Source organism: Pinus tabuliformis, chromosome J, assembly GCF_031772625.1.
Source record: "Pinus tabuliformis cultivar Carrire ecotype Pingquan chromosome J, CPIR1, whole genome shotgun sequence".
Classification (NCBI taxonomy): domain Eukaryota; kingdom Viridiplantae; phylum Streptophyta; class Pinopsida; order Pinales; family Pinaceae; genus Pinus; species Pinus tabuliformis.
Window position 1 is genome coordinate 1,446,013,376 of NC_142295.1, and position 15,230 is coordinate 1,446,028,605.

General features: G+C 35.5%; 1 pseudogene across 1 annotated transcript; it reads right to left on the reverse strand.

Annotated features, from left to right (window-relative positions):
* Window positions 1-8,802: 8,802 nt before the first annotated feature.
* On the reverse strand, window positions 8,803-12,821 carry LOC149232807 (nucleobase-ascorbate transporter 6-like; annotated as a pseudogene). The gene is made up of 8 exons (XR_016248188.1): window positions 12,734-12,821; window positions 12,353-12,629; window positions 12,121-12,207; window positions 11,966-12,024; window positions 11,681-11,772; window positions 11,427-11,504; window positions 10,970-11,130; window positions 8,803-10,834 (listed from the first exon to the last, which is right to left on the reverse strand). The product of XR_016248188.1 is annotated as a nucleobase-ascorbate transporter 6-like (transcript).
* Between the last annotated feature and the right edge of the window lie 2,409 nt (window positions 12,822-15,230).

Genomic DNA, 15,230 nt, shown 5'->3' on the forward strand with positions numbered 1-15,230 from the left:
GAAATATTTTATCTAAAACCAATATATAATTATTTTAATAAATAAATCAAAAATTAAAAATAAAATCTAATTAAAAATTTTAATTTATATATATATATATATATAGAATCCAACCATATAATTTTTCAAGGTGTAGACTAATTTATAGAAGAAATAACTTTTGTCATCTAAATCCAACAATATGATTTCAACCAAAATTGTGATTTTTGTTTGTTTGTTTGTTTGTTTAAAATACATTTTTGATTGCAAAAATGAATTCGACAACGTGAAAAATTGGCACACTCAAATTATATAGATTAAACAAGTTAAACTCAGTTTCAAAAAATCTTTAGGAAATTTTGGTTAAATGAAACCATAAAAAATACTACGAAAAAATTCATTTTGTTTATATGTTAAACTACACCATTTTTTTTTATAAATATTATTCTTTTTCATTATTTTAAATGCATAAACGAAACAAAATTCATTAATAATATATAATTTCAAATATATTATCTCATTATTTTTATAAAATTTGAGATAAAATTGATTACCAAACACTTACAAAAGACGTGGTACTCAGGAATTGCGCAGAGGGCAAAAGGTGGCAGGTCTAGGAAAAAAATTTCAAGAAAGAGCATTGTTTGAATCAAGTTTTATATATGGTCGAAATGGATTCAGCATCATCAAAAACCTTCGGGACATCCAAAATCTTGAAATTTGACAACTGTAACCTAGATTTAGAAAAATCCCTACCGGATTTTATCACAAGATTGCCTAAATTTCCATAATTTTCATTAAAGAAACATTCCGAGTTGTGTTTAGTGCAATTTTTTGGACTTTCTGGTGCTGGAATCCGGTGGAAAAATTTGAGGGTCTTGATTTGTGTTATTTAAACTAATTTTTTGACTATAAATATGGATTCAACACCCTAAAAAACCCCTAGGACACTTAGATTGCACAAGGTTACCCATCAAACTTGTGATTTCAATAAATTTCTGCCAATTTTAGAGAAATTTAATTGAAAAAACCTGGCCTGAAAGCTTAAAAAAAAAATCGCACTAAAAACAAGTCCAAAACAATCTAGTTACACTTACAAAATTACAATTACGGTTGTAAAGAAGAAAAATCTGGACGACTCATATTTCCACCTAGGTTACTTGTGGGCGTAGTCAAACGCACTCCAGTCCTTTCGTTATTTATGATGTTTAAAGATCATAAATTCAACATCTCGTGTTTCGGCCAGATCACTGACTTTGGCCCTGTTTGGAGTTATAAGTGCGACAGATTTCTGCACACTATCAACATAGAGTCCAACTGTTTCGATCCTTCGTATAGAATTTGCCAGCCAAATTGAGCAGCCAGAGCCCTGTTAAGTATTACTGTTACAAGTTTTTCATAATTCGCATTAAAACTCATCGAATGCCTAGAATGTGCTTGAAAAAATTGCAGTTACAGATCTGAGCGTTGGAGGGTCTAAGGTCGAGGAGAATGGAGATGGAGAAAATGTTTCATATGAACGCTGGCCTTGGAGACTCCAGCTATGCTCAGAATTCCAATATGTTACAGGTTTTGCATCTTAATTTAATAAACTTTGCATCTTACTTCAATAATTTCTTCATACAATTTGAAATATTTTCATGTTATCTTCCATTTGATTGTAATTCATTGACACAATATTGCAGAAAAGGGCATTGAATTTGGGAGAGCCTTTGTTGGAGGAAAGCATTTTATCAATGAAAATGGTGAAATGAGAAAGATTTTGCATTGCAGAGCTGGGTTGTTCTTCTGGACCCAATGCTCTCGTGGGTACTGAGAATATTATAAAGGTTCTCTGAGCCAAATATTTGTCTGCAGGCATTCCTGTTCCCCAGTTCCAAGTATTCTTCAATGATCTGCCTGCCACTGATTTCAATTCTCTCTTTAAGACCCTGCCTCCCTCTGTAATGACCGATGGGAATTACTCAGCTACATCATATTTCGCAGTAGGAGTACCAGGGTTGTTCTATGGAAGGTTATTTCCAGATCAGAGTATACAAATTTTTCATTCCTCCTATATCTACTTCATAATTCGTCAATTTATGTAGCGCTAATGGAATCCGTTACGACCAAATGCCTGCCAACCAACATTGCTGTCGATGGAAAAGATAATCTAATGACGACATTGGTATCTTAAGTTTTTAAAGACTAGCAATTGTCCCAAAAGGTACAAAGAGAGACCGATAGGAATATTAAATTGGAATTGTTGAATCTGTATAGAAGAGTTGATTGATTTGTCAAAAATTTTCTTGGGCTGGATCATTGTGCAATAACTTTTTTTTAGATGTTTTGTTTATATCTATATTACAAATAACACATTGAATGTCTTTTTTCATTTTAGAGTAAGTTAATTACCCAAAATCAAGAGGTTAAATTAATTACCCAAAATCAAGAAACCTTTATAGATGGCCAAGCATATACAAAGCTTGGTTGTGTCGAAGGCAATAACCACCATGACTATCCTATAAAAAGTCAAAACATAATATTAGAAAACATGTTGATATGTTGTTATTAAAAAGTTAATTCCTTTAGAAACCATGATATTATTATTATATTTTGTAAAGAATAATACACATATATAGAATGATACTACATTGAAAGCCATAATTGTATAGTGCGATTAGAAAGTCAAAATATAATATTCTTAGACCAATACTTATTGTATTCATATGTGATTTTTAATAAAATAAAATAAAATTTGTGATGTATAATTAATTTTATTTAAAAATTAGTAATAATAATTATAATAATAATATAATTAAAATAATAATTAATAATAATATAATTGAAATGATAAAATATAAAGATTCATAGGAATGACCAAAACAACCCAATTTGCAAATTGACAATTGGACATCTTAATAGTAAAGGCATTTTAAGATTAAGCATAACTTTGAAAGAAAGTTGAAGTTGATTTGATCATGTCAAACCTTGTTTTTACCTATGCAAAAAGAAGTTGAAGTTGATTTGATCATGTTAAACCTTGTTTTTACCGATGCAAAAAGTTGACGAACAGTTTTGGACATATGTAAAAAGTTGCTGAGGAGAGGTTGAGATTGAAAATATATAATCATTATGGGGTGTATGTGGTGGGTGAGAAAGTAAAGGTTGAAGTTGAATTAATTTTTCATGATTATAATTATGATATTATGTGATAAAAGATTAAGAAATATAAAATGCCAAAGTAAAAGTTGTTCCAATTAAATTTACTTTATTATAAAAGAACGTTGTATCTTTGTGCATATTGTTCTGTATCTACATACCTATTTGAAAATGGAAAAACACCCAATTTAAATTCAAATTATACTCCTCTATTAACTGGAAATACTTTATGAATATGAAATCATATACCATATACCTGTCATAACTATATCCACTTTATTAATGTGGATCCATGCGCTGGATGACACTTGTGGATCGAGCATTTAAATAATATTTTTGAATTTTTAATATTTAAAAATGCATGTGCTGGTGACACTTGTGGATCGAGCATTTAAATAATATTTTTGAATTTTTAATATTTAAAAATGATATATTTACTCTGCATCAAAAAATACCTTTAATTGCAGAGAAGGGAAGCTGCCTTGCTTTTATAATTTCTAACTTCAAAAAACAGGAAGCTGCCTTGCTTTTATAATTTCTAACTTCAAAAAACAGGAAGCTGCCTTTACTTTTATAATTTCGAAAAACAATGTGATAGAATTGAATAAAATATCATAGACTGAAATGAACAAAATTGTAATAAAATATAATATAATAGACTGGAATGAATAAAATTAAAATAAAATATTGAACAAAGAAAGTAGTAATCTTTCCATACAAGTAAAATTTAGTAGCTAATATTGCAGAGGGAAATCCCATCATATTACAGAATGAAAACCCATTTCCAGCCGAAGATCTCTCATTTTCTCATGTCTCTACCAGCATGCTTACTACCACAAACAATATTTTGAACATTAACTGATTCCAGACTAAGCAAGGGAAAAATGGTCATCTAGATCCTCCAAGACACTATTTCTGACTTCAAATTAAATGTATAGTCATGGTTCACTCCCTCAACATAGAACTTGTATGTAATACCATTGTATAAGATGTTGGCAGTTGTTGTTCACACTGATGCTGCATTTTTGTGATAATCTGGACGGGAAAAAATAGTATTGTTGCATGATATTTTCCATTAGGAAAAGCAAATTGTAAATGATCTACATTCATACCTCCTACCTCCTGGGTTCTCTTATATTTCTGAATCATATGATAAGGCAATGTTTGGGGGCTTAGTGCTTCCACTGTACAGTTTGGCACAAGAAAGAGAAATAGGAAAGGTGACAATCTCATCAAGTTGCATATAAGAACTGTTATCCAAAGTCCACTGTAGTCATCTTTTTGGACATGAAGCCACTAGAGTAGAAGTGCGCTAAACCAAGAACCAGATGTATTCCCAAAGTTAGACACTGACATCAGGAAAGGAAAGACAGTGTCTTCGATGCCATTGAAATCGATCTGGAATATGCATCCAAAAATTCACCCTTGAAACAGGTATAATGTCAAAGAGCCCAATAAATGAAGATGCGACTTTTGTATGGATTTTTTGGGCTAGATTTCCATTTATGATGTCGATGCAGGAGCTGGAGGATTGCAATGATTTTGCATGGCATCGCTCACACAAATTCAGTATCGTAAAACCCCAAAAAAGACTAAATTCTCGTATTCCCAATTGAATTATGATGCAACCAGATGTGTTTGTATCCATGGAATTCATTTCTTTGGTATTGTGGTTGTAGGGATCTCCATGCCTAAACCTCACTGGGGTTGCATCCAAAGTAACAGCTTGAAGAATAGCTGGCCCGTCTTCACATAGATATGGTTGCACAACTAATCCAATGGTTGTTAATTGAGTGCCATCCAGAAATGGCTTGTACTCCTCCCTTGATAGCAGACATATATGTAGAAACATATTATTTTGGAGAACCCCAATCTATCATTGTCCAAGGAAGGTTGGATCATTTGACAAAAATGGTACTAAGTCCTGATACTCTGCAATGTTGGGCCTATTCTTTATGCAAGAATATGCATATGTCTTGGAAATCGCATGAGTTGCAAGAAGTCTTCCTTTCACCTTACATCCAATCCATTGTGCACATCAAGGGTAATAGAGGCCTCCAAATGTTAACATTGATGATGCAACCCAGGTTTGGATCTGCCCTTTCCAGCATACAGAGGAAGCCAACTATCCATCGACAACATATACCTTTTTACCATTAACTGGGTCTATATGGTTAAACTTGTACGATGCCACTGGTATTGGAATAGATTTATGATAGACAAATACCTCATTTGACTCTGAACCAATAGCAACAGAAAGCCCCACAAGGCTCCTTTCATATCTATGCCCAGAATATGTCAGAACAGGGTTGCAAAGTACACTTCTTGTGCTTGTTGTCAGGTTCCAAGGCTTGATTGTGCCATCAATTGAAACTGAGGTAGTTTTCCTATGATGTGCAAGCAATATATTTATAGGATCTTGCCATTGAAGAGACACAACAATAGTCAAAAGTTGAGGACTACAAGTAACTAAGGTTTCATGTTGAAGTGTTTGGAAGCTCCCTATATGGCCTTTCTGCTCAAAGCATGCAAGAAACATGTAGAAAGCAAAATTCAAAGTCTGACTCAGTTATCTCCACTTTCCCACGTAATACCATAGCCTCAAGATCACAATATTTTTCAATAACTGAATATGCTTGATAACTTCTTTTGGAAAATTGAAAATGCTTTCAATTTCCAAATAAATACCTCGAATTTGAGCCTTCAATTGATGTTGGTCAGAGTAAATGTGGCTATTTGAATTCAAGCCGTTTGATATTAAAGGTAATTATGTTGGCTTATTATTAGTCATCCACCCTGTTAGGACTTCCCTTCCGAGCATCTGCACTACGTCAAACGAGCCAGCCACAGGATCCCGAGTTCCATGAACTATAATTCCTTTGGTACGCGTATTGATAAAATGTGAATTGCCATTAATATCGTGGAGACTGGGAGCATCACCATGCCAATCTTGTAACTGTTTTTGGTGAGCAACAAACCAGACATGGTAATCATGGTATTAGGCAAGGCACCTCACCTTTGTAAGCATCTCTCTGACATGCTTGATTTACATTTGTTTAGAAGGATGTTGGTGATCTAACTCATTGTATGGATCATTCACTAGGCCACGTACTCCATGCCTAAAAATTGCTTCCTTTGCATGTTCCAGGTCCTAATTAATTGAAGGAATTTTTCATTTCAAACTTTATCAGATAAGGATTGTCATTTAACCATTGCTTCCCCTGCTCTGGTTCTTTGGCACTGATCCATTGTGTGGAGTAGCATGGAAGGAAAGCTTCTTTTATATGATGTTCTAACAGTCCTCTCACATGCTCCTGAACCTTGTTTTCCATGGAACAAAGAGCAATTGGCTAGTCTCTAGCATGGTTCACGGGAGCATCAATCCACTCACTTTTCCTTCCTGACATCTTCCCCGAGATTCCTGAACTGAATCGAGAAATGTATATCTCATGTGCAACATAATACGATGCATTGGGGGACTAAATTCCAGCTGCAGATGATATTTGATAATATTCTTTATTACCTTTGTTCTGAAGGGAATTTTTCGTCTGCAATCCTTCTTGATGTGCTACCTTTACATTTTTATTTAGTTGAATCTCCACATTACCACACATTGCAAGAACCCTAGTGAATTCATTAAATGGTTGAGGCAAGATACAAATAACAGAATTACCTCTCCTCCTTTTAGCAACAATCCCAGGTGTAAGGATAGCAATGTCCTCAGCAAACATGGTATTGGAGTTTGGAGTGTGGAAGCTTAGTTTCATTAGAGAATGTTCCTTGTTGTCTTCAGTTGTACCATCCACTAGGAATTCAATTTCTTCTTGGAGCATGTTCCTTGTAACATCATTGCAAACTTCGAATGGCCTTACAAAGACTCCAGTAAACTGATCCATATTTTGATGTTGAAATTTACTTATATTGAATACATCTTGAGTGGGATCTTATCCCCTGCAAATGAGAATGATGCCATCAAGATGCTTCAGATTGTCTTCACAAGATTTGTGTCCATATTTTGCTGAGCCTTTGACATGAACAATACCTTCAATCATGACACTGCCAGACTTAGTGGGTAACTGAACCTTTTCATGGGACAAACTTTTCAGGGTCTTTCCAACTAAGAATTCAAATGAAAATGGTCCATATATTTCTTCTAAGCCTGGTTTGGAAACCTCTTTATTTGCAACATGAATTAATACCTTTTTCCTACCACCATTTGGATTAACACTTACCCTTTGGCTCACTTCAGATGTATTTCACAAGGCTTCAACTGTATCTTCAACTAAATGTACTGAATCTTCATTTATGCTTATATCTTCGTCTTTAGATTTGTAATTGCTTTCCCCTTTCTTTGCCATCTTTAATGACAACCATGTTTCCAATTGTTCTAACATGTTTGTGAAATCTTGGTTGTAATCTTCAAATTTTTGACTTGGAAGCTTTTTATCTTTAAACTTCCATTCTGACCCTCAAATTCTTCTCCTTGATATCACCCACAGCTGGCCAGAGTTATGCTCTAATACCACTATAATATACCCAACAAAAGTTACATACAAACTTTTCCAAAAAAATTAAAATTTCTCTTTGGCACCTTTCTACAAACAATTTGAATGCAAAGTCTGGAAACACCTTCAACAAACAACTCAGAAATTTCGTCAAACACTTCAAGGAAAATTTCAGATAAATAACTTCAGTTAAAGAACTAAGGCAACTAGGTTTTATTTGATAGCTGCAAATGTTGTTTGGTTATATCAGGTAACTAAGCTGTTTACTGTTTAACCTGCTATCCGTGATGAATTTTTTCTGCAAACTGCTATTATTGAAATTATATAACTGATTACTGGCTAATCAGACGAAAACTTTTACATAAAGAAGCCATCCTACAAAATAGTGCTGAGGAAGAAATCATTCACAAAAGTTGCACCTCCCATTATATCTATTTATTTAAATCCATGTCACTGTCAAATAACTTTAATCTAAAAAGTCAGCCTGGACAGGATTCCAATCAATAAAACAAAAGACACTCCCCTTCCGGAGAATTCAACAAGAATGGGACCTTGGCATCACAAATCCATTTAAATTTTAAACCTTCAATCTAACTTTGTTCATCAATGTAGAGTAATTCTGGGCTGCTTTAAAATTGGAAATTAGCTCCAAATAGCAATTATATCAAATGGAAAAAGTGGGAAAAAGATGTTCTGAAATGCAAGTTGGAGGGAAAAGAAAAAATCAACAAAAAGGACTATCCAGTATCTGCCAGATATGTTTCACTTGTAAAGCAAAACTTTTACAACATCCGAACATCCGGTATCTGATTTCTTTAGGGACCAACGACCTGGCATCAATAGATATGATGCTAATTGAACGTCTTTTGTCAAACCTCGATCCTTGAGTCCAAAGACTCAAATAACTTTGGACGTGTTCTATACTTGCACTGCATCATAGACAAATTTGAACTTTGACCATCAGAGGCTGCTCGTAGGCTGATTCTCAAGTCATTGAGGACAACAATACTCCTCCAGAATAAACGCCCCTTCAAACATGTATTTAGCATACCCAGCATGACATTTAGATATACAAATATAAAAAATGAAAATCTAAACAAATTTCCATCATTTAACCAGGTATGGTGTGGGAAAACTTACATCAGTGTAGTCTTGATCAGTTAACCACCATAAACACCTGTTCGTAGTGTCATAAACTCTCCTACACACAAATGACGATATGCCTGAAGGAAGTTCAACGTCTTTCCTGAGAAATCCAACTTTAGATGGATGAAGCAATGAGGCAGCTCATATCTCATCTTTGTGAAATGAAATAACCAGCTGTATAAACACACGATGAAATCATGTAAGACAGACATTAAAGCTTCAAAATATCTCATCTGTTTGCAACTCTATTGAATATGGAATAGCAATATAGCAGATGCGTAATAGATCATAATAAGCATACCAGTAAACCAAGGCACTGACCTTTTCCAGCGTATATTTAAAAGAACAAGCATCTTCCTTAAGAAGTGAACCAGTCAACTTATTATGGAATTTGTTTCATTGGAGTGCTCCACCTATTGATGTATCTCCATTTGAATAGGTTCCCTTGCACACATCTCCATGTTATTGGTTCAAGGCACCCACACGTGGAGGGTATCTATTCAGATGATATACTAACTATTGAACCCTTTTTTTTGGAATCGACCAATATGGCTGAAGCATCATTGCATCAATTGAAGGTACACAAGGATCTAACATTTTCAGGTTCTAATACTACTACATGTGATGGCCTAGAGATAACAATACAGAGAGAGAAGATGACCTTCCTTTTACTCTCTTCCACCAACATGTACAATCTCCAAAGCAAACATTCAATCCAAGAATGCTCAGAACTTTCTTAAAAAACAAGGTAGATGCAATGGATGTTCAGAATTTCCCTTTGTTGTTATGTTATCAGATAGAGTTTACAACATGGGGATGATCTTGCAACTCTAGTGGCCCCTGTTATATTGGTGGCAACATGTGTGAATGCTACCTACCCCAGGAGAACTACAAATGATTCTGTCATGAAAAGCTGAAAAGTATATACCTAGGATGAAACTAACAATAATAAGCATATCTGATCATGATGCATAAAATGCATAAGGAAAAAATCCCCAATATGTAGAACATAATAAAAAGTACAAAAGAATAGATGACAATTCCCAAAAGCAATCTGTGATACATTGCATGGAATGCCATCTGAAAAGCTGTACTATATTTTTTGTTACTTTTCCAATGTCATTTCATTTTTGCTGCAATAATTTCCATGCACTCATTTTGGAAGAAAATCATGAAGCTAAAGTTAATGGTAAGCCTAAAGTGCCCTGTCAACAGGAGCTGAAGTCTTTATTTCAAAGGCAAACAACGTTTACCAAAAAAATTATATTTTAAAAATGTGCTATGAATAACTAATAATTCTCGCATTATGCGTGGAGAATATCATAAAGCAATTGTACTGCTAGTTCCTACTAATGCCTTTGCAAGGGGCTTAAGATATCATTACTATAAAATGACTCTATATGACTCTCGAGTTCCAGATAAATGCTCATTGGCTCAATTTGAAGCACCAACAACAAAAACATTCTGTTGCATCTTCAAAAGTACTTACAAAAATAAACTACTCTATGCACAACATGCCTCTTTTGAATTGGAGTCAAGATAGCATATTGACCACTCTGAGAGTCTGAAATGTACTTTTCCTTTTCATTATTCTCCTTTTGCTGCTCGCCAAGAGCGGTGATCTTGAAGTGCTCTGAAAATGATTGACCAGGGCACAGAGGCATCCATTTGAGATAATTCGTGAAAGTAGTTCCCTATCAAAGTGATAGATATAAAATATAGACATCTTAGATTTCACACTGTGAAGTTGTCTCTTTCTGAATTGAAGACACTCTAATTATTCTCCAAATGCACCAAGGCTATTGATAAAACAGAGACCCCACCTCTAAAATAAAGTTTCATCCTCAGACAGATGGGAAAAACTTGGTCAGGTTGAAAGGGAGAGCATAAAACTCTTCACTTCTAGGATCAGTTTTGAATGAACGGAACTTATCCCACCAATGATGGCCTCTGTCTTTCCTTGTTGAGCTCTCCCCCATATGTAGAGTGTTATCCAAAAACAATGCTACGCTGCCAGTAACTAAAGGTGGTGACGAGAAAATCACATTGATAATGTCATTGAACTGTTAAAAAAGCCATTCAAAAATGTTTAAAGTTAAAAACATTGAAAATTTGAAGATTGAAGGGAATGTTGCCACAACGAACTGCTAGCCAAAAAATTTCAATGTAGTCCCTGAAAGAAGTTGTAAGAACCCTACCCATCATCCATGAGTGTGGACTGGACCATGACCAGAAGAAACTGTAAATTCATTGAAGTATTGTGGTACCGATAATCCCAAAAACAGAGAGAAGCCCAAGATGAACTTCGTCCTGAAACTATTTAGATTACAAAATTGAAGGAAACTGAGACCCTCACCAGCTGCTCATCAAGAATACAAAAAATTTCAGACACGAGGCAAAACCCAAAGAATTGTTGTTCTACCCTACAATTTTAAAGCTGCATCGTACAAACTGTCTGCCAATATAGGTACCCAATGAATTGTTGTTGTACCCTAATATGTTGAAATTGCATTGTACAACTAAGTGTCTGCCAATATGAGTTAACCTTAAGGTTTTATGCATACATCCATTATACATTATGGCAACAGCTAAGATACTACTAGTTGACTGACTTTGCAGCTCAGCACATAGGATTTGTGTACACTGTATACATACCAACATAACCAAAGAGGAGACAGTACACGGCAGCAACAATGGGTCCTGGTATAGAAGCAAAGATTGCTCCAAATTTGCCTGGAACACATTAACACGAAATTAGCAATGCCAAATCCTAGACTAGGGAATAAACCCCAAAATGAGAACAATATACCAACTTGAATTGATTATCACCAAGAACAGAGAAGAATATCATAAATCTAGGGAATAAACCCCAAAATGAGAACAATATACCAACTTGAATTGATTATCACCAAGAACAGAGAAGAATATCATAAATCTTGCTGATATCTGGAGCACCCTTCGACTCCCAACTCGTGTCAACCCCAAAAGACGAGCATTCTCACTGCAAATTCCCAAGATAAGACAAATTTCAGAGCTAGTATTGCCAGAAATGGGTCAAGTTGCAGCTAAAGTTGCAAGAAATGGGTCAAGTTGCCTGGTTCTTACACTGATACATTTCAGAGCTAGTATTGCCAGAAATGGGTCAAGTTGCAGCTAAAAGTTTCCAGAAATGGGTCAAGTTGCCTGGTTCTTACACTGATACTGTGGACCCATTTCCAGTTCCAAACATCCCATCCAATAAAATTCCAATTCCCTGTAGAGAGGACCATTACATTCCATCAACGACAATGATACAATCTTCCAATTACCTGAAGCCATAAGGGTGAAAGCAACGAATCCATTTCCTTACCTGCCAGCCTATACCACAGCTGATGATAGATGAAGGGGGAGGTGTGGCACTTGCAAACCTTGAAACAACATAGAATGTACCAGTAGACTGCAAATTTATGAAAGAAAAAAATAGTAGTCAATACCCAATTTTGTTTTTAAATAGAAACCCATAGATAACTATCAGAAATGTCAATGGGATAAAGAAAATAAAGGAGAAGAAAGAATATCTGATATATGGCAAGCAGGCAGACTTCAACAAGAGACACAAATGCTGCCACCATCATTGCAAAAGACTGTCCTCCATCAAAAACAGGTCCTCCCCATTGAAATGGATATGGAACACTTATCCTGCAGAATAATAAAGACCATGCTGAGGCTTTGCATGAGAACGTACTGTATGAAATGACATGACAATTAGTATGCATGCTTCTTGTAAGAATGCATACCATTTGGCACCACTAACTAGTCTAGAATGGTCTGTTCAGCAATGGGCTTGGGTCTTTTGAGGGGTATGCTTGTATGCTCCACCTACAGTGAGAATATGGGCATATGCCCACACAATAGCAACTGCAATTATGATGGCAAAACGCTCAAATAAGAATGCCAACTGCCCATCTACGTTACAGGCTTACCCTGCAGCTTCTCCCGCGCAGATTTAATGCCCGCCCCTACGAATCCGGAGTCAGGCACAGGTTGAAGAAGGCGCTGTGCTTGAGGAGTGTTCTCCGAAATTGCTGAGAATAAACAGAAAATGCCCACAAATTTCCCGCTCTATGCCCGACGCCAGGTGTCAGCCTGAGAAACAAAAGGACGACGAAAGTCCCTTTCAAAGGAAGGCCTATCGGCCTAATTATGTGAAGTTGTCCGTAACGTTTGATTTATTACGTTTAAATTACTAAAAATGAAATGAAAACCTAATAAAAGAAATTAAAATAATAAAAATATCAACCAAAATTATATATTTATTAAAATAATAAAAATATCACACAAAATTATATAAATGAATATAATATTATTTTAATTTCTTTAATAAAGATAAATTTGGTGAAAAGATGTATTAATAAATTAAATTTATTATTGAGGCATATATACTTTCTTTTTTCTAGATTTGAAAGTGATAAGAGAGGATACATATTTTTAATAATTAAGTTATATTTTTTTTTAATATAAAATAAAAATCCAAAGAAAAATACTTATTATAGAATTATAATAAACAATGTGATTTGAATGGTTATGGGCTTTGTACTTCTTCTATTCTACTAAGACCATCTCACTCTTTTCCTTCACTCAAATATGAAATAACAAATCAATATAATAGGAATGGGATCCCCTATTTTCCTAGTGGTTTGGTATTTAACGTGTTAAAGTTTCTGTTGCACACCTCAACTCTTCTTTAGGGTTAGGGTTTTGAACTCTCTAAATTTGTCCTAAAAGACGTATGAGGAACTCCATATATATGAGTAATGGTAGATGACATGGCATCCCTCAATATATGGTGGTCAAGGCATAAGTTAACTTGTGGGAGGCTTAACTTCCTCATATAGAATCTTAATGAGATGATGAAAAAATGTATATTCATATAGAAATGTTGGAGGCCTTGAAAGTTTCCTTGCAAAATTTTGACCCAAAAGCAATTATTTAATGTCCATAACAAACTCCAAAAGTTCATGTATGTCAAATTACTGCAATAGATCTTGCCACTAAAATGGACCCTACAAGAATAACTCTCGACCCCTACTTATGTTCACCTCTTCTCTCGATCCCCTGATCTCTGCTTGTTTCCATGGCCCCTCTGGAGTACTATCTAGGGGGGCATCCACCTCCCCCTCCCCCCCGCCTGATCCTACCGTTGTCAACTTCTCTTCCCTCGTTTCCTCTCTTGCCCCATGCCCGCGATCGTCTTTCAATATCTAAGTTTGTAAAACGCTTGGATACCATTCCAAAAATCACGTGGCCCCCTTTTGTTCCTCCATAAGGCAACCCTTTCCCTTGTCAAGCGAGGTTTGTTAGGGAAGTTTACCAACCTCTAGCCCTCTCCAAAAGTGAGGCACAAATGGGTAGAACGAATTTACTGGTCTCCCAAAATCAAGGGGAAAGTCTCTTCTTTCTTTTGCGGAAGATGGATTTATACCTTCTACTTTGAAACCAAGGAAGATAGAGATTTAATCTTCAAGAACAAGTTGTACGTCATGGATACAAGAGGCCTTTATCTAAATAGGTGGACTCTAGGCTTTGATCCAAAGCTTTACATTCCTAACGTGGTGCCGATCTGGGTTTGTCTACCTCACCTCCTGCTTCATTGCTAAGGAGACGACTCAGTAAGAACAATAAGAAACACAATCAAGAAATACATATATCAAAGTGAGCAAAGGAGAACATGCATTTTTGCACAAGTACTTGCATGGAGGTTGACTTCAGAAAAGGTCTTCCTAAAGTAGTGAAGCTCAAGGTTGAAAATTGGTTACACATTCAATAACTTGACTATGAGCAGTTGCCCTTCAAATGCAAGGTTTGTTGCGAATATGACCATTTTGCTAATAGATGTCCAGAATAACCAGTAGTAGAATCTCAAGAGCCCTGTGAGGAACAATGGGAAATGAATAAATGCAAAAACAATAACCATAGCAAAAACCCTAATTGAAATTGGCCATCACACCCTGGTATAACCCTTTCGATTCCAGTGCACTTAGTGCATATCATTCAACCCTCGTCATAGCCACCCCCTTGGCCCACTTAGGTACCTCCATCCTTAGCTCCTCTAATACCTTTGAAATCCTGGCTAACTTACCTTCAGATCTATATGAACATCAAACCAAAACCACCAAGAAAGAAGATGTGGAAGCCCTAGGAGAAAAACTCCCTTCAATCCAGCGAAGCAATGATTTCCAAATAGTAGTTCTTGAATAGAGAAGCCATATCCCTCTTCCCTCATTAAATTCCGAAGAGCCATTAACGACTCAAAGGTCGGTGCATGACGACTTTATTTCTCTCTTCTTTGATCCACCCCTTGTCTCTCCGAACCAATCAACTCCCACTTTTGCTAGAATTCTGACCAAAATTAAAGTTAAAGAAATTGTAGTGCCATCAAAAGCACCACAAAGAAGATCAGAAGAAAATCTAATAAAGAGG